The 19384-nt window shown below is 37.6% G+C and overlaps 2 long non-coding RNA genes across 2 annotated transcripts; one reads left to right on the top strand and one right to left on the bottom strand.

The window, feature by feature from the left end:
• The first annotated feature begins 275 nt into the window (after positions 1 to 275).
• Positions 276 to 17524, top strand: LOC127415194 (uncharacterized). The gene is made up of 4 exons (XR_007892914.1): positions 276 to 321; positions 4510 to 4582; positions 4842 to 5093; positions 17383 to 17524. It is a non-coding gene; the product is annotated as an uncharacterized LOC127415194 (long non-coding RNA).
• LOC127415193 (uncharacterized) lies at positions 4958 to 17398 on the bottom strand. Its single transcript, XR_007892913.1, has 4 exons — positions 15545 to 17398; positions 15012 to 15088; positions 11913 to 12016; positions 4958 to 5064 (listed from the first exon to the last, which is right to left on the bottom strand). It is a non-coding gene; the product is annotated as an uncharacterized LOC127415193 (long non-coding RNA).
• Positions 17525 to 19384: the final 1860 nt, after the last annotated feature.

Raw genomic sequence — 19384 nt, 5'->3', positions numbered from 1 at the left:
CAAGTTTTGAAGTTGCATTGCTTCAGAACTCTCTGTCACACTGCTACATCCACAGTCATTGTCTTATGGATAATTTCACCGACAGTCTCAGTAAAATTTGCAGTCCCTGAATAATCTACCATCTAAAATTCAGTAGTTCGCAAGTTAATGTAATCCTTCTTAGAGGATAGTATAAACGTTTGGTTTGCTGTCCTGGGCAAAGGGCTCAAGGCTTGACCTGAGCTCGAATACCCCACCGGACTTGGATTAGTTATATTAATAAATAGATAGGAGGAGAAAGGGGAGGTGGAGGGATGCCGGAAGACTCGACGCCATGTAGAGGTAAGCGGCTGTTTATATACACTAACTCTATATTTAATATTTCTAATATTTAAATACACCCTGCTTATTTACTGTCGTTGAATTTCTCGTTCTTACAGGTATATGTAAATCATGACTGTTACGATGTGTGAATAAAGCTAGTATTGTGCCTTTATTCTGTCTATACTGTATATACAGTGGTCACCAACATATTTGTTTACTTGACTCTCACTTACCAGTAAATTGTAGGAATGCCATTACATTAGATAACAAAAACACAAACTAAGTAGCATTTTTTAAGAACAATAGCACAAGCACACATTTTAAACAAAACATTTGACAAAGATGTTTGTTAGATTTAAAATGCTAAAACAATAGATATAGTGCGGAAAATGAAGACATTTTGTGTTCGTCAGGAACAAACTTACAATTTCAACTCTGTTACTATGATTTTTATGGTAAACAACTGATAATTGTAAAGTCAAAATTTGTAAAAAAATAAAAATTATTAAACTAAGTAAGTGTTGGAGACGTTTCGGGGCAGTCACGTGACGCCATGCGAGAGTTGGACATGTAAACGGTGAGCTCTGCGCACTTTGCTAATTTTTAATTATTTTTTATGTCATAACCGGTGAGATTCAATACACCCTGCTACATATCGGTTCTTTGAATTCAACATGGCAAAGAATTCAAAATCGTCAGGCTCTGGAGATATTAAAAGACACTTATGTGCTCAAGCTGAAACCTCTGACAGGCATGCAGACCGGGGACTCGGTTTGGACAGTGCAGCAGGAGAAATTCAATGGCAACTGCCGAACATGTCTGTGATGCTGACGAAAGTTGTTGCTGACTTAGAAGATTTTGCTGTAATACGTCGATCGATTACTGTGATGGAAACGAAATTCTCTGAGTTGGTTACAAGAATCGGGGACGTCGAGAGACGGATCGATTATCTGGAGTCATCAGAGAGGGAATTATCTGCTAATCCGCTAGTGACCAAGATTGATTTGGAACGCGTGTGGGAAAAACTATAAGATTTGGAGAATCAAAATAGGTGAAACAACGTCCAAACTGTTGGAATTCCTGAGCATGAGGAGGGCCGAGATATAGTAAAATTCCTAGATGAGCTCTTTCCGAGTCTCTTTTGCTCGACATAACAGGCCAAAAGCTGGAAATTGAGAGAGCTCACAGAGTCCTGGCTTGCAGATCCGCTGAGGGAGACAGGCCCCAATCAATTCTGGCCAAATTTCTCAGATCATCCGATAAAGATCTAGTGTTATGTGAGGTGAGGAGCAAAGGAAAGCTTTCTTGGAAGAATCACAACATATTCTTGTTCCCAGACCTTGCGAATTCGACAAGAGAGAAACGTAATCGATTCAAAGAATCCAAGAAACTCTTACATCAATGGAAGATCGCTTTTGCACTGATGTTTCCGGCCAAATTGAGAACAGATACTAAGGGTGGCCACAAAATATTTACATGCCCACAGAAAGCATTGTCTTTCATAGAGACAATGGGGTGTGTAAACCATTTGGTGATTTTCATATGGCCCCCAAGTGAGCTGTCTCGCTGTACATACACTTGAATGTCTGAGGAAGAAGTTTCTTTTTGTGTTGGTTCGGCCTAGCGGCTGGAGTATGTTTTGTGGAATAACACTCCTTCAAGAAACTTTTGCATCGACAAAGGGTTGCTTTTACACTGAAGTTTCCGGCCAAATTGAGAATAGATAATAAGGATGGCTGTGAAATATCTACATGCCCACAATAAGCGATGTCTTTCATAAAATTGATGGACTGAGGACGTCATGACGTGTTTCTCACATGCCTCCAAGTGACCTGTTTCGCTGAACATACACTTGACCGTCCGAGGAAGCTGGGTGCCTTTCTTATTTCATTTTGTGCTGGTTCTGCCTGGAGTTTGTTTTGTGGAGTATTTTTTGCAGGACATTGGAATGATTAGGTCATCTCCTGCACTCATGAACAGCCGGCTCACTGAACATTTGTTTGACTGTCTGAGGAAATTGAACAGCTTTATTTGTATTTATTTATTTTTATTCATTTAAAAAAAAAAAAAATATATATATATATATATATATATATATATATATATATATATATATATATATATATATATATATATATATATATTTCTTTTTTTTATTTCTTTTTTTTAAATTTTTTTATTGCTGGTTACGCTAGCGGCTGGAGTTGTTTTGTGGAGGAATAAACCTTCGAGACAGTTTTGTGAATGAATCTACACGTTCTTTTTGTTTATTCTGCCTATTGGCTGGAGTTTGATTTATAGATTATTTTCTGTTATGTAATTCTGTCTCACAAAATTTGTATAGAAACACCGGACTTGAACAATCCGATGGCAAAGTTGTTGCGGGGACTCTCATAGGCGTACATGGACTGTTTGAGTTTAGAGGGATGGATGCCAGTTGGCACTGTCGTGCCAAAATCTCAAAAGTTAATATGAGTGGATTGTCTCTCTCCATGTGGAATGTGAATGGGGGGGCATCCCATAAAAAGAAGGAAGCTTATTTCTTTTCTTAAAAGCAAGAAATATGATATAGTGTTTCTTCAAGAAACACATCCTTCCCCGCAGGAAGCTGAAAAATTTGGGAAGATATGGGGTGGGTGTGTTTTCTTTAGTGCTGGCTCAAGTAAGAGCAGGATAGTCATTACACTGATAAGTAAACATCTACAATTCAAATGTCTCAAACAGGTTAAAGATAAATTAGGAAGAGTCATTATTGTTTTAGCAGAAATTCAGGGGCAAAGTTTGATTTTGGCTAATATTTACGCACCTAACACTGATGATCAGGGCTTTTTTATAGATCTTGAAGGGATGTTGCAAGCCACTGGCACCCCTCATGTTATAATACTGGGAGGAGACTTTAATCTTTTGATGGATTCAGTCCTTGATCATAGTGAAGCAAAAGTGTGCAAGCCCCCTAGAGCAACATTGACACTTCACAGGATGTGTAAAAATCTTGGTCTTACAGATATTTGGAGACTTTTGAATCCATCTGGGAGGGACTATAAATTTTTTTCATCAGTCCATAAGATTTATTCTAGAATAGATTTTTATATATATATATATATATATATATATATATATATATATATATATATATCGAAGTCCCTCATTTCTTCTGTTGTTGATTGGTCAATTGGAAATATCTTAGTCTCAGATCACACCCTGGTGTGTTTAGAGGCGTTGCCACATATGGAGAAAAAGAAATTATATAGTTGCCACTTTAATGTATCTCTTTTGCAAAATCCTGATTTCCAACAAATGTTAAAGGCTGAAATCAATGTTTATATGGAGACCAACTGGTCCTCAGTATCCTCTGTGGGCGTGGCTTGGGAGGCACTTAAGGCGGTTCTTAGGGATCGGATTGTAAGGCTGGCACCAGGATGTCTATGCCCAAAAGGCGCCATTTCCGGTAAAAGTGAAAGAACTCTGCAAGAATCAACTTCATAAAACTCTCACACAGAAAAGCATCTCCACCTGAGACAACACACCCTACTGAGTAAGGACCATAAAACGCAAATCTCACTCACATCTGCCCCCTCTCTTCCATACCTCACCTCAGGTCAATTTAGAGTCACAAAAATTAAGTTATGACTCATTCTGTTCTGTAATGTAAAAGATTTTTTGATCATACATGTTTGGTATGATCCAAGAGGTCTCTGTGCATCTGGTAACACGGTCTAATTCCCTTTCAGCAAGGTCAAATCACAAGTAAGATTTATGAACTTAATAAAATACTGTATTCTATCAGGGGCATGCCCCTCCCAGGTTTCTCACAGGAACCGTATGCTGTATGCAGATTAGGTGTATTCTTTGTAAACATCAAACAACCTACTCCATTACAAGTTTCAAAGGTCTACTTTCAACCCCATAAATTGTAAACCAAATCCTGAATAACATCAAACAAACACATCTGAAATGACAATATAATCATTTGGTACTTAAGGAGAGATGGCAAAGGAGCTTGGGGAATCTGTAGTCAGATCTCCCACACAATTGCTGTGTGTCGTTTTCTCTACCAGGTATACAATTCTTATTTCTTATGTTTTGATAAACGTTTAAATTTGACTTATTATTTTCTAATTGGAATTGATAATGTATTATTTTACCTGGTAAATAAATTGTTACATTTGAGTTTATTCTGATTTACTCTGAATTTATTGTCTTTAGTAGATTATGTTTGTAACACAGCTTCACAGCAGAAGGGAAGGAGAACACAGGGAAGCGGGTTTTCCAGGTCCAGGTAAGACTTTTAATCGGCCACTTGAGTGCTTTTCAACTTCACAAACTCAACAGCTTCACAGACACGTAGTCACTCAAACACATCAGCTTCACAGGCATGTAGTTACTTAAACACATCAGCTTCACAAACACAATAGATTAAATGCAACAGCTTCAGGAGCACCATGGCCTTCCTTGTGCCAGACTCTCTCTCCTCTCTGCTGGTGGTATGGCTGCTTATATGCCTACGGGTAATCCGTGCGTTGGTATCTTTCATGCAGTGGAGCCATTGGAGTGTGGCATGATCCAAGCAGAGGGTGAAGGCCCACCCCAACAGGTTTTACCGGAGAGTGAGGACCGCACACTTGATGGCAAGACACTCCTTTTCTACTGTGCTTTACTTAATCTACCTCAGCGAGAGCTTGCGGCTAATGTACAGCACGGGGCGCTCCTCCCCCTCCACCACCTGCGAGAGTACAGCCCCCAGCCCTCTGTCTGAAGCGTCTGCAAGACAATAGGGAGAGAGAAATCAGGTAAATGTAAAAGCGGCCCCCCGCAATGTGCGGCTTTAACCTGCGTGAATGCCTGTTTACACTGCTCCGTCCACTGGACCGGGTCTGGAGCTCCCTTTTTAGTGAGATCAGTCAGCGGGCTGGAGACATCCGAATAATTAGGCACGAATCTCCAATAATAGCCAGCCAGCCACAGGAACTGTCTCACCCCCTTTTTGGTCTTGGGCCTCGTGCAGGTCGCAATCACCACAGTCTTGTAAATTTGGGGACGTACCTGCCCATGGCATAAGTGGAACCACAGATACTGTACCTCCACCCTCCCAGTCATGCAGTTCTTGGGGTTTGCTGTGAGTCCCGCTCGTCACAGCAATCTCAGAACCGCCCTCAGAGGCTGCGTGTACCGCTGCCAATCATTGCTGTAAATGATGATGTCACCTAAATAAGCAGCGGCGTTAGCTGAATGCAGTCTGAGGATTCGGTCCATGAGATGCTGAAACGTAGCCGGGGCTCCAAACAAACCGAATGGAAGTGTCACAAATTGGTGTAATCCAAATGGTGTGGAGAAGGCTGTTTTTTCACAGGACATTGGTGTCAAGGGGATCTGCCAATAACCCTTTTCAATCTTTGTAAAATTTAGTGGTCATGACCTCTGGGTAGAAATAATGTTACTCTGATTAAGTGTTTACTATCTAAGGGGACTAAACAAAATACTTTTAGATAAAAGGGTAAGCATGAGCAGCCATCTAATTAGTATTTAGTCAATTACCTCCATCTAATGACCAGGACTGACTAATTTGTGACCGTGAGTTCCGCGTACACGGCTGGCACATTAATATATCCTTGGAAACTGTTATAATTGGAGTTAGATAAAAATAAACGGGGATCATAAAACGAATAATATAGTTATTTATTTGGAACGAAATAACTTAAACTTAATGCGCACAATAAGACAGAACGTGCAGGAGACCCGCCATTGGATACCGTCCTTGGGCCACTGGGTGTCCTCCCCCTTACAAAGTGGTGATACATTATGCCTCATTCATCAAAAAAATCCAAAGCACGAGAACTCATGGAGTTGGAAGAAAATATTAAAAGTACCAAGACTGAACTGAAGTGCTGAATGTTGTCTGATGCCTCAGAGAATTGACCTGACTGAAATACAGATATAATACTATTTTATTGCGTAAGGTGGAGTTTTGGCTATTCAGGGCAAGACAGTCATACTTTGAGTCAGGGGACAGAGCAGGGAAGCTTTTGGCTAGATATATGAAGCAGAGAGAATCTTTTTCCACCATTCCCTCAGTGAAATCTGCTTGTGGTGAAATTTTTACCTTGGCCATTGAAATTAATAATGCTTTTAAAGAATTCTATCTTGATCTTTATAGTTCCACATCTTCGTCTACTGATGAAGGTATTAAAAACTTGTGGAACCTCTAAATCTCCCTAAACTGACGACTGAGCAAAAAAATTCTCTTGATTCTGAGATAACCTTGGAGGAGGTTGACGAGTTGATTAAGGCCTTGCCCGCAGGTGAGGCTGTGGGGCCAGATGGATTTGCCGCTGAATTTTTTAGATCTTATGCTATAGAGCTGGCTCCACTTTTGTTAGAAGTTTATACAGAATCATTAAAGAATGGAAAGTTTCCACCAACAATGACACAAGCCTGGATCAGTCTGATTCTTAAAAAGGATAAAGATCCAAGATCCAAGGCTAGACATTAATATTTTGGCAAACATTTTGGCTAACCGATTAAGTACAGTTATGACATCTCTTATACATATAGATCAGGTGGGGTTCATTCGGGGCCGCAGCTCTTCTGATAACATTAGGCGTTTCATCAATATCATGTGGTCAGTGGCGAATGATCAGACTCCAGTCGCTGCCATCTCACTTGATGCTGAAAAGGCATTTGATATGGTAGAATGGGGTTATCTTTTTAAGATTTTGGAAATGTATGGGTTCGGGAGTATGTTTATTGACTGGATTAGGCTACTTTATAGACACCCAGTAGTGGCCGTACAAACAAATGGATTAATTTCAGATTATTTTACTCTGGATATGGGCACCCAGCAGGGTTGCCCTCTTTCCCCATTATTGTTCTGTCTTGCCCTGGAACCATTAGCAGCCACGATAAGAAAGGAAAATAATTTTCCAGGGGTGATGGCGGGAGGGGTGGCGCATAAGCTTTTGCTTTATGCAAATGATATTTTATTATTTGTCTCCGACCCCAATAGATCTATGCCTTGCCACCACAGAATTATTATTTCCTTTTCTAAATTCTCGGGATATAGAGTTAATTGGTCTAAATCTGAAGCTTTGGCTCTGACAGCGTACTGCCTGGTAACGGCTTTTCAGCTGGGCACTTTTCAGTGGCCCAAACAGGGCATTAAGTATTTGGTTGTTTTATTCCCAGCAAATTTGTGTGATTTAGTCAGAGTTAATTTTGACCCTTTAATAAAAAGGTTTTCAAGCAATGTGGATGGGTGGGGTTCACTACATTTATCTATGACTGGGAAGGTTAATGTTATTAAAATGAATTGCATTCCAAAATTCAACTCCCTACTACAGTCTCTCCCCATTGATGTTCCCCTCTTTTATTTTAGACAATTTAATAGTATAGCTAAATCCTTTATCTGGAATGGTAAACATCCTCGGATGCATTTTAACAAGTTACACAGGCCAGTTGACAAAGGTAGGTTAGGTCTCCCCAAGATTTTGTTTTACTATTCTGCTTTTGGTCTCAGACATTTGGTGCATTGGTCACTTCCACCTGAGAGAGCCCCTCCCTGGCTGTTTATTGAACAGGAGGTCCTTGCCCCTATCTTGCCATTGCAAAGTCTTTCTACCAAGCTGCCCGGAGAAGTAAAGTCACATCCCATTATCTCGCACATGCATTTAGCATTGACAAAATTTTCCTGCGTGTTCAATTCGGACATTTACCTGAACGTTGCCGCAAGTATTTGGTTTAACCCTAAATCGTGCATTAACAAGTCCCCTTTCTGCTGGACAGAATGGATTGAGAAGGGTGTTACTACGCTGGGTGACCTGTATGAAAATGGAGCATTGAGATCCTTTGAAAATATTATACAGCAGTTTGGGATTCCCAGATCTCAATTCTTCAGGTACTTACAGCTGCACCATCTACTTTGTACCACTTTTGGGTGTAGTGCGCAGCCCCCTAAAGAGGCAGACACTCTTAAGATGGTGCTTGCTGCTTTTGGAAAGGGTCACAAGGCTAGAAATATAAAGTTGGTTATCGTCGGCATAACAGTGGAAAATTATTCGAAGATTCCTTATAATATCTACCAGGGGAAGCATATATAAGGAGTAAAGCAGAGGCTCTAAAACTGATCACTGTGGTACTCCATACTTAACTTTTGTTTTATTTGACAATTCCTCATTTACATAGACAAAGTGGTAGCAGTCTGCTAAATAGGACCTAAACCATGCTAATGCAAGTCCACAAATGCAAACATAATTCTCCAGCCTATTCAAGAGAATGTCTTGATCTATCATGTCGAAGGTAGCACTAAGATCTAAAAGCACTAGAAAAGAAATGCAGCCACGATCAGATGATAAGTGCAAGTAATTTGTAACTCTGATAAATGAAGTCTCTGTATGGTGGTGGGGCCTAAATGCTGACTGAAATTGTTCATTATACTATTTCTCTGTAGAAATTAATATAGTTGGGAAGATAATACCTTTTCTAGTATATTTGACATAAACGGGAGATTTGAAATCAGTCTATAATTAGCCAATTCTCCAGGATCAAGTTGTAGTTTCTTAATAAGCGGTTTGATAACTGCCATTTTAAAGCTTCTTGGGACATGTCCTAAGGATAGCGAGGAGTTAATAATAGTAAGAAGAGGTTCTGAGATTACGGGGGATACCTCTTTTAAGAGCTTAGATGGTATTGGATCTAACATACATGTTGTGGCTTTTGAAGTTTCGATAAGTTTTATTAGCTCTTCATGACCCATGACAGCGAAGGATTGAAGTTGCATGTGAGGAAAATTATGAGACACTGTTTTCTGAAGTACTGTGACAGATGATTGCATAATTTCAATTTTATTTCTGATTATTTCAATTTTATCAGGAAAGGAATTCATGAAGTCATTACTATTGTGCTGCGACAGAATATCTGGTTCAGTTGAGGCTTTATTCCTCACCAATTTAGCAACTGTACTGAATAAACACCTAGGACTGTTGTGGTTATTTTCTATGAGTTTGCTAAAATATGCTGACCTGGCAGCTTTTAGTGCCTGTCTGTAGCTACAGACACTATCCTTCCATGCACCGTGAAATACCTCTAATTTTGCATTTTTCTGCTTGCACTCAATTTTCCGAGCTGATCTCTTGAGACCTTGAGCGTGATCATTGTACCATGGTGTGGGGCTTTTTTCTTTAATTTTCTTTAATCGAAGGGGGCAACACTATCAAGAGTGCTAGAGAAGACAGTATTTATATTTTCTGTTATTTCATCAAGTTCTTCTAGACTTTGGGGCTTACTGAGTGTATGAGATAGATTTGGAAGATTATTAGTAAAGCTATCTTTAGTGGTCGAAAGAATAGTTCTACCTAAAAGATAGTGTGGTGTAGATTAAGTAACATTAACTGATCACAGCATACAAGTGACAAGGTAATGATCTGTAATGTCATTGCTCTGCGGTAGAATTTCTATAGTATCAACATCAACTCCATTTGACAGAATTAAATCTAGCGTATGATTATGGTGATGAGTTGGTCCTGTCACATTTTGTCTGACTCAAGAGATGCTAATCCCAATGTGTCATTTTCATTATCTGTGTGAATGTTGAAGTCACCAACAATTAAAGCTCTATCTACAGTAACTACTTGATCCGATAGAAATGTGCAAATTCACCAAGGAAAACAGAATACAGCCTGGGTGATCTATATACTGTAGCAAGGGCAAAAGACAACAAGAGTTTTTTCATTTATATCTGACTGTGTCACATTAAGCATTATTACTTCAAAAGACTTAAACTTATATCCTGTCCTCTGAGTAAATTGTAGCAAACCTCCTCCTCGACCGTTCAGACGAAGCTCACATTTATAACAATAATCTGGGAGAGTAGATTAATTTAAGCTAATATATTCATCCGGTTTAAGCCAGGTTTCAGTCAAACAGATCACATCCAAACTATGATCTGTAATAATTTCATTTACAATTAGTGCTTTGGTTGAAAAAGATCTAACATTTAGTAGCCCTACCTTTATATGATGTTTATCTTCAAATTTATTTATTTGTTCAAGTTTGACCTTCCTCAGATTTTTTCTAAATGATTTAGTGAGGGGTTTGTGTTTGGTAGTTCGGGGAACAGACACAGTCTCTATATGATATCTAGGTGATACAGTCTCTATGTGTTGTAGTTTATGTGACCTGTGTAACGTCTCAAGGCAGCTAGCAGATATTCAAATTAACCAGTTTCTCTGCTTCCTGACCTGGGCCCCAGTTAGCCAAATACTATCACTATTAAGACTATGAGCCAAATTACTAGAGAGGACAGTGGCACCTTCCCTGGAGGGATAGAGTCCATCTCTCTTTAGCAGGTCAGGTCTATCCCAAAAACTCTTCCAACTGTCTAAAATCCTATGCTATTCACCAAACACCACTCAGACATCTAGCCGTTCGGTGACACTAATCTACTATAAACTTCATCACCACGACAGGCTGGGAGGTGGCCCAAGCATAGTACTGTGTCTGACATCATTTTTGCAAGTTTACACACCTCTTTAACATTATATTTAGTGATCTATGACTGGCGAAGCCAGACATCATTAGTGCCGACATGAATAACAATCTTAGAAAATCTACATTTAGCATTCACCAGCACTTGTAAATTTGATTTGATGTCAGAGGAATGAGCCCCCGAAATGCATTTAACAATGGTGGCTGGAGTCTCTATTTCCATATTCCTTTCAATAGAGTCACCAGTAACAAGGGCTCTTTCAACATGATTCTCAGTGGGTGCATTACTGAGTGGGGAGAATCGATTGGAAACCCTAACAGGAATGGGAGAGTGCTGTCAATTTGCTGAGCGAGTGTGCCGCCGAGACGTAACCCAAATGCCCTGCTGTGGGGGCTCTTCAGCCGGAACCAAAGTGTGTGTGATGCTTGTTATACTACCCGCATCCAAAACAGCATCTTCCAACTTCTCTTTCTCACTGACCTCCACTAGCGTTCGGATTGCGTGTCTCTAACTCATTTACCTTCTCTGTCAGCCTGACTAATTCCTTACATTTATCACATGTGAATCCCTCACTGCTGACAGAAGAAGCTATCGTAAACATGTGACATGCAATGCAGGAAGCAATAACATGAGTGGATGCCATGACTTACCGCAATTGTTTGTTGTTCTTAGTTGTTCCTGAGGTGCAAGGGTTTGAGATTGATGTAAATACCTTACGCAACTGTTTGTTGTTATGGTTGTTCTTGATAAGTGGTACTTTGAGATTGATGCAATAATCCATGTAACACAGAGGAGAAAAACAGGTGCGCGCTGTAGAATGCATGCAGTTTAATCGCGATACAAATAGAAAGCGGATGCACGCGGAAAATGCACGCAGTTGAATCGTGAAAAAATGGCAGATATTAAGGATTAAAAGCTGAAAACAGATAGTTAAGCGATGCTAAAAAAAAGCTAGCAGGCTACAAACACAGACTTGAGCTAGGCACCAGCAGCAACAGGAAAAATACACACAGATGAAACAGTACAAAAGCGGAAAAACCCGAAGCACATGGTAAAATGGCAAAGGATAAAACAATGAACATATGAGAATAAGAATAAGCAATGCTAAGCAGGCTATAAACACTCGTACCTTGTTTTAAACAGGTAAAAGCTCTTTGTTTGTTTGACTTTGCTCATAGCCGCTGGAGCACCCCCTGCCAGCAATCCAGTACATCCTGTGAAGTGCTGTCAAAACTGTGTGTGCATGAAAAATTTATTGTTATTTGAAAACAGTCATATTCTGTGTTAATCTCATTAGTGAAAAGAATGCCGAAAATGTATAGGTGTATTTTTATTTCATAAACAATAACAAAGACAATATGAAAAAAAAAAAAGATTATGACAAAAATTTTGTGATTTTAATTGAAACTTTTTTACTCTTTATGAAAATGTGAGCAAAAAAATAAATAAAATTATACTGAATGGCATTAACAGTGCACTAACAATGTTTTCAAAAAGAATAATCAAGAAAGAATGTAAATAATCCAGGCATGGTGTTGGGGATTTCCCGCTTCAGCTGCTAGAATTGAGCTGATCACCAAACACCTGTCTAAAACACGGAAAATGAATAACAGTCCCTAAAACGATTGACAGCTTCTAAAAAGATAATGCTAATTCTAGCTAATACTTTATACTCTTTAAATGCTATTATTTCAGGAGCAAACCCAGACAGCAAGTTGACATTGATTCAGTGTCTTTTTTAGTTGTAAAGATCGGGATCAGTCGTCGATCAATTTTCAATGTTGAATCAACATTCTCTATTTGGTCTGTACATAAGAACGTTGTTAGGTCGAAAAAAGAACATGTATTCAACATCGAAATTAGGTTGATTCATCAACATGTACCGCCGATCGATTTGGTCGAAATCATAAAGCTTGTTTTATGTTGAAACTTGGTTAGAAAAATTGGAGTTCTGCGTATGCGTGTTTTTTAATCTACATCGGGCCAACCATCAGTGGATGTGTCACTAGAAAAAGCTAAGCATAAATGTACTTTAATTCATCATTTTACACAATGTTTTGTCAGTCTATCGTTGAATATCACTTTAGATTTGAACTGTTTTATCCTTCAGTGTTTTAAAAACATTCCCACTTGGTAATTTTGTAATTAAATGCCCTATTTGCACACTGCCCAGTTTTCTGTGAGGCAGCCAGTAACTGAAGTAAATTTAGGAAATTCACCATGTTGGACTTATTTCAGTTGTTGTAGATGGTCAACTTCAACAATTTCACTCATATTTTGTAAACTTTAACTTTAGTTTATTCATTTATCTGTCTTAAGCTCGTGAATGTCCTTCGACACGCGTAAGCCTTCAGCCACGTCATACTGAGTCAATAATACACAAGGTGTATTACTTTCTCAAAGACTGTTTTTTAATTTTAGGGACAAACCTTGTGGCATTTTCTGCACTAATGTTCATAGAGGTCCAAATGAGCATCTCAAGTTATCTTTATAATATTAAAATTGTGTTTCAAAAGAATATAACATACATTTAAATATATTTTCATCTGCTGTACCTATATATTGTGCTGGGAAACAGTTGGTGTGATCTGTGTTTTACCTAAAGGATTAAATATGCTGATTTTATGATGATGATTAGTTGTAGGACTGTTAATAATACTGGTAACACTTTACAATAAGGTTCCATTTGTTAACATTAGTTAACAACATTAGTTAACATGAACTAACAGTGTACAATACTTATTAAGCATTTATTAATCTTAGTTAATGTTAATTTCAACATATAGTAATTAGGGCTGTCAAACGATTAAAATATTTAATCGCGATTAATTGCATACATTTTTATAGTTACAGTTGAAGTCAGAAGTTTACGTACACTTAGGATGAAGTCATTAGAACTCCTTTTTTAACCACTCCACAGATTTCATATTAACAAACTAGTTTTCGCAAGTCGTTTAGGACATCTGCTTTGTGCATGGCGCAAGTAATTGTTCCCACAATTGTTTACAGACAGATTGTTTCACTTTTAATTGACTATATCACAATTCCAGTGGATCAGAAGTTTAAATACACAGATAACTGTGCCTTTAAGCAGCTTGGAAAATTCCAGAAAATGATGTCAAGCCTTTAGCCTGGCTTAAACTCCAATTAGCCAATTAATCTATCAGAAGCTAATTGGCTAATTGGAGTCAATTGGAGGTGTACCTGTGGATGTATTTTAAGGCCTACCTTCAAACTCAGTGCCTCTTTGCTTGACACCATGGAAAAATCAAAAGAAAGACCTAAAAAATGTATAAATAAATTAATAAATAACGGTGGACCTCCACAAGTCTGGTTCATCCTTGGGAGCAATTTCTAAATGCCTGAAGGTACCACGTTCATCTGTACAAACAATAGTATGCAAGTATAAACACCATGGGATCACACAGCCATCATACCGCTCAGGAAGGAGACGCATTCTGTCTTCTAGAGATGAACGTAGTTTAGTGTGAAAAGTGCAAATCAATCCCAGAACAACAGGATCAACAAAAGGACCTTGTGAAAATTCTGGAGGAAACAGATAGACAATTATTTATATCCACAGTAATACGAGTCCTATATCGACTTAACCTGAAAGGCTGCTCAGCAAGGAAGAAGCCACTGCTCCAAAACCACCATAAAAAAGGTGGCCTACAAACCTGACTCAGTTACACCAGTTCTGTCTGGAGGAATGGGCCAAAATTCCAGCAACTTATTGTGAGAAGCTTGTGGAAGTCTACCCAAAACATTTTACCCAAGTTAAACAATTTAAAGGCAATGCTACCAAATACTAACAAAGTGTATGTAAACTTCTGACCTACTGGGAATGTGATGAAAGAAATTAAAACTGAAATAAATAATTCTCTCTACTAGAGATTGACCGATTTTGTTTTTTCAAGACCGAAACCAATTATATTTTCTGTTGAAGTGTCCGAGAACCGATATGTAGAACCATTTTTTTTTTTTTTTAATTTTATCAGATTGTTTTTTTTTTTTTTTTTTTTACACAGTGATAACAAACTTGGAACTTGGAACTTAAACTACTTTATTAAAAACATTTTTAATTTTTTTCACTCACTACTCCCATACTATTAAACAAAACAACTTTTTCTTCTAAAACAACAAAATATAAAAATTTCATCTGAAATGGCATAGGAATAATTAATCATATTTCTGCCAACACCTAGCCTACTGACGGAGCAGTATTTACCATGTTATTACAATGAGCAGCACGTCTGCAACCTGTCCAGTAGCAAATGACACACACATCTCCGCTCTTAGTGTCACCTAACAGAATAGACACACAGTAATATACATGGATGCGATGATTAACAGTGAAGAAATGTTTGTAAATACAATTTAGGGAGTTGAATCTTAACAAAAGGATCTTGTTAAGTTTCAAAGCTTAACAAAACTTCTCTGGCTGGGCTATGTACGGTGGCTAGTTTGAACATGCCCGAATGTGATGTTTACGAGATTAACAAGGCGCATAGGCAACGAATAATTAAATTAGCCCATTTTATTGTCATCATACACTCAGCCAACAGTCTTTGATTAAAGTAAAATGTTATAGCTTGTGGACTTTGCACAATTTGCTTGCCACAATGCGAGTTACTCTTCAGCTATTTCTCACAACACAAGCAATTCGTAATACATCTCACTTGAGCACGAATATTTGTAACATTGAATAACATTTAATAATTTACTCAAACAATAAATAATTACATAAGCCAATTACTTTACCTTTAAACAACATTGTATCTGTCTCCCAATGCTGGCAGTGCTGTAATGACACTCTTGCATGCTGTTCACAAGGGATCCACAAGATGGCGCCATTGATCCATGAAACCGATATTACAAAACCGATAACCGATTATGTAATAAGGTGTGAATATCTGTAAAAATATCGTAAACCTATTATCGTTCAATCTCTACACTCTACCATTATTCTGACATTTCACATTCTTAAAATAAAGTAGTGATTCTAACTGACCTAAGACAGGGAATGTTTTCTATGATTAAATATCAGGAATTGTGAAAAACTGAGTTTAAATGTATTTGACTAAGGTGTATGTAAACTTCTGACTTCAACTGTAATCATGATTAATCGCAATATCTTTATAAACATGAGTGGACAAAATATGCTTCATCCAGATATATTTTTCAGTCATCCACACAAAACCTACCCCACCAACAGATTAGAACAACAGAAAATGATCATATATATGGTAGTTGTAAGTGTATTATGACAGGATTTATTTTCTTCTTTTATGTTGTTTTGACACATGCAAAAAAAGTCTGCACTGTCATTTACAATATACATTAATACATTAAAACTAATTTTAGACCCCAGTCACAATTGTAACTGGTGGGATTAAATGAGTTGATTACCTGCAGGGTTCCAGCAATGTCTCCAACTTCTGCATTGGCTAGTGCACTATCAAACAGAGACAATGTGACAGAACCTTGGAGACAGCAGCAGTGTTTCCGTTAGCCGGTAATCAGTACCTACACTCCCTATACACGTTACGCAGTCTGTGTAGCGCACCATCTCCCTAGGGGGGCACCAGAAACTCCACCGGCTGCCTTTACTGGCACATTATACGTTATTTAACGACCCGGTAGCAGTTGCTGTACACAGACTATCGCCTCACGCTCACACTTTCACTTCGCGCTCGCAACTTTCTGAACGTGCCTCGCAGTGCAAGGCTGGTGTTCAAATGGCAGCTGTCTTGCCACTGCAATCATGTTGCAAAGTTCTGAGCTCTATCTGTGCTTTGCAGGCATGTTCTACTGCTGTGCTACATTGATAAAATTCTTCAAGCAGGTATCAGCATAATGTCTCCTGCCATCTGTTTTCCCAACGGTCAGTGCATGTGACATTAGCGGCATTTGCGTGAACTGATTAGCTTCTCGTAAACTACAGTTTATTAAAAGGGCCATATTACGCATTGGCGTTAAGAAAATGTGTGGCTTTAAACGAATCTTTCGACAGCACTAACAGTAATAGATTTTTTAAATCAAAAGTTGTTTGTTAACACTAGTTAATGCACTATGAACTAACATGAACTAACAATGAACAATAGTATTTTTATTAACTAATATTAACAAAGATTAATAAATTATGTAACAAACATATTGTTAATTGTTTGTTCATGATACCTTATTCATTAACTAATGTTAACGAATAGAACCTTATTGTAAAGTGTTACCATAATACTGTTTAATAATGTCATGTGTATGTATTTCTCTATTTCAGAGAGACATCCAGTTTTTTAGACAATAAAACAATAAAATGTGTTGCATTGTTGAAGCATTGTTGAAAGGGATTGTCTTTGCAGTAAATCCACCCCAAAGAGGCTCAAATACAGAAGACAGTGGTATTCTTTTTGAATATTGTATTGTAGAGCCAAATATCTCAATATAATATTTGATATACTGTAGGATGAAGTTAAAATAGAATAACCTGTTATTTCTTTATAATTCTAGAATTTACATTCATAAGACTTGAGTTTATGATGGAATGACCCACTGTTGAAATGCAGTTTCACTGTGATTGATGTCTTTTCTTTTACCTTTAGGGAGGAACTCCTCAACAGAGCCACATCACAGCACATCACTGAATGATAAAGTCTTTCTCATCATTGATCACAATTTTACACCTTTGCAATCTTACATGGTGCAGACCAAAAAACAGATGTCAATGGAAATAAATGTTGCCTGTTCTCTTACTGATGCACATTAATTACTCCAGAAAAAGTATTTATAAAATATTTGGTAAGCATGCTGATCATTAACCCTTAAAAGGGCAAGAACATAAAAATACAGTACTGTGCAAAAGTTTAGGCACTTGTGAAAAACTTTCAAAGTGAGGATTTCTTAAAAAAATAATGACATAAATAGTTTTAATTAATCAATTAACATCATACAAAGATGAGTAAACATAACAAAAAGCTAAATCAATATTTGGTGTGAACACTTTTGCCTTCAAAACAGCACAAATTTTCCTACTTACACCTGGACACAGTTTTTCTTGGTTGTTGGCAGATAGGATGTTCCAAGCTTCTTGGAGAATTCGCCACAGTTCTTTTATTTATTTAGGCTGTCTCAATTACTTCTGTCTCTTCATGTAATCCCAGACTGACCCGATGTGCAGTGGGGGGCTCTGTGAGGGCCATGACATCTGTTGCAGGGCTCCCTGTTCTTCTATTCTATTCTATTTGCAAAAGGAATGTTTGGGAGTATAAAATGTATATTTCCTATGGACACACTAAAGTAGCAGATATAAATAACCATCTTAAGACAGATGTTTTTGGGAAACATCTTATGTGCCTAAGACTTTTGCACAGTACTGTAACTCAAAAATTAATTTATAAAAATAAATTAATTTATTGCTATTTTCTAACATTTTTTAAACATTTAAGTTTTTTCTTCAACACTTATTTTATTGACAATTTTGCAGCATGTAGCCTATTTTTCATGAAAATAACATGTAAAAGGTATGAAAATTTATCATGAGCAGTGTTGGGTATCGTTACTTTTAAAAGTAACTCGTTAGAATATTGCATAACTCCTTAAAAAAGTAACTTAATTAATAAGTTATTTTTTATGGAAAGTAAAGTGTTACTTTTGTGTTCCTTTTTTCTCACAGCCACTTTCTCTTCTGCTATGCTATGCATTACATACAAATAAGCCATGCATTGCATACAAGTGACATTACAGGTCATGCTAGCTACTGTACAACACTCATGTCAAAACAACATAGTAAACAAACAGATATTTAGAAAGTAAGTCTTCACTTCATATTTATAATAAAGACTCAATAACATGAATATGCATTATTTGTTTTTCCATCAATATGGCAGCCAAAATGAATAATGAAGAATAACAACTGTCTTACCTAAAGCAGCAAAGTCCAACATTTGAACCTGCATCATATATGTCATCATGTGCTGTGCCAATGTCAGAGTCAACTTAAGATGTTTTCAGAAGTCAGGATAAAATTCAGTGAGTAATGCCAGACTAACATGCTCAGTGAATAAGTTTGATGAAGAAATTAACATTTTTCACTTGTCATCTCAGTGCACAGTTTTTTTGAGTTGATCCACGGTGTGTACAGACGCCACAACTTCAAAGGCACATTTTGATTAAACCTGAATGGAATCGTTTTTAATGCTACCAAAATGTCATACAAATGGTTTGTTTCATGAATCAAGCTACTTGTTTATTATAAAACAAAAATTTAGAATATTTTTAGAAACTAAGACATTTTCTCTGCATACACAATCGATGTAGAACGTTGCTCGGAGTCACTGATCCAAGGTCAGCTATTCTCATCTCATTCTCCTAGTTACAGGGAGCTGTAACACGGAGCAGTTCAGCTGCATACGTTAGTGAATTGAGCGACTATTTCACCCTGTGTATCATGTCATGGCCAGTGGAAGACTAGTCTTATAATCACTCTGCCTAAACATGTTTACTGATTTTTTTTAATGGAGTGTGTATTAACACATGAATCAATCACGTTTCACTCAACCGAATGTTGACCTCATATCACGCTAAAAACATGAAATGCGTGTTAGC

The sequence above is a fragment of the Myxocyprinus asiaticus genome, chromosome 24, assembly GCF_019703515.2.
Source record: "Myxocyprinus asiaticus isolate MX2 ecotype Aquarium Trade chromosome 24, UBuf_Myxa_2, whole genome shotgun sequence".
NCBI classification, from domain to species: domain Eukaryota; kingdom Metazoa; phylum Chordata; class Actinopteri; order Cypriniformes; family Catostomidae; genus Myxocyprinus; species Myxocyprinus asiaticus.
The sequence above is the reverse complement of the archived record's forward strand: the minus strand, read 5'-3'. Positions and strand labels throughout refer to the sequence as shown.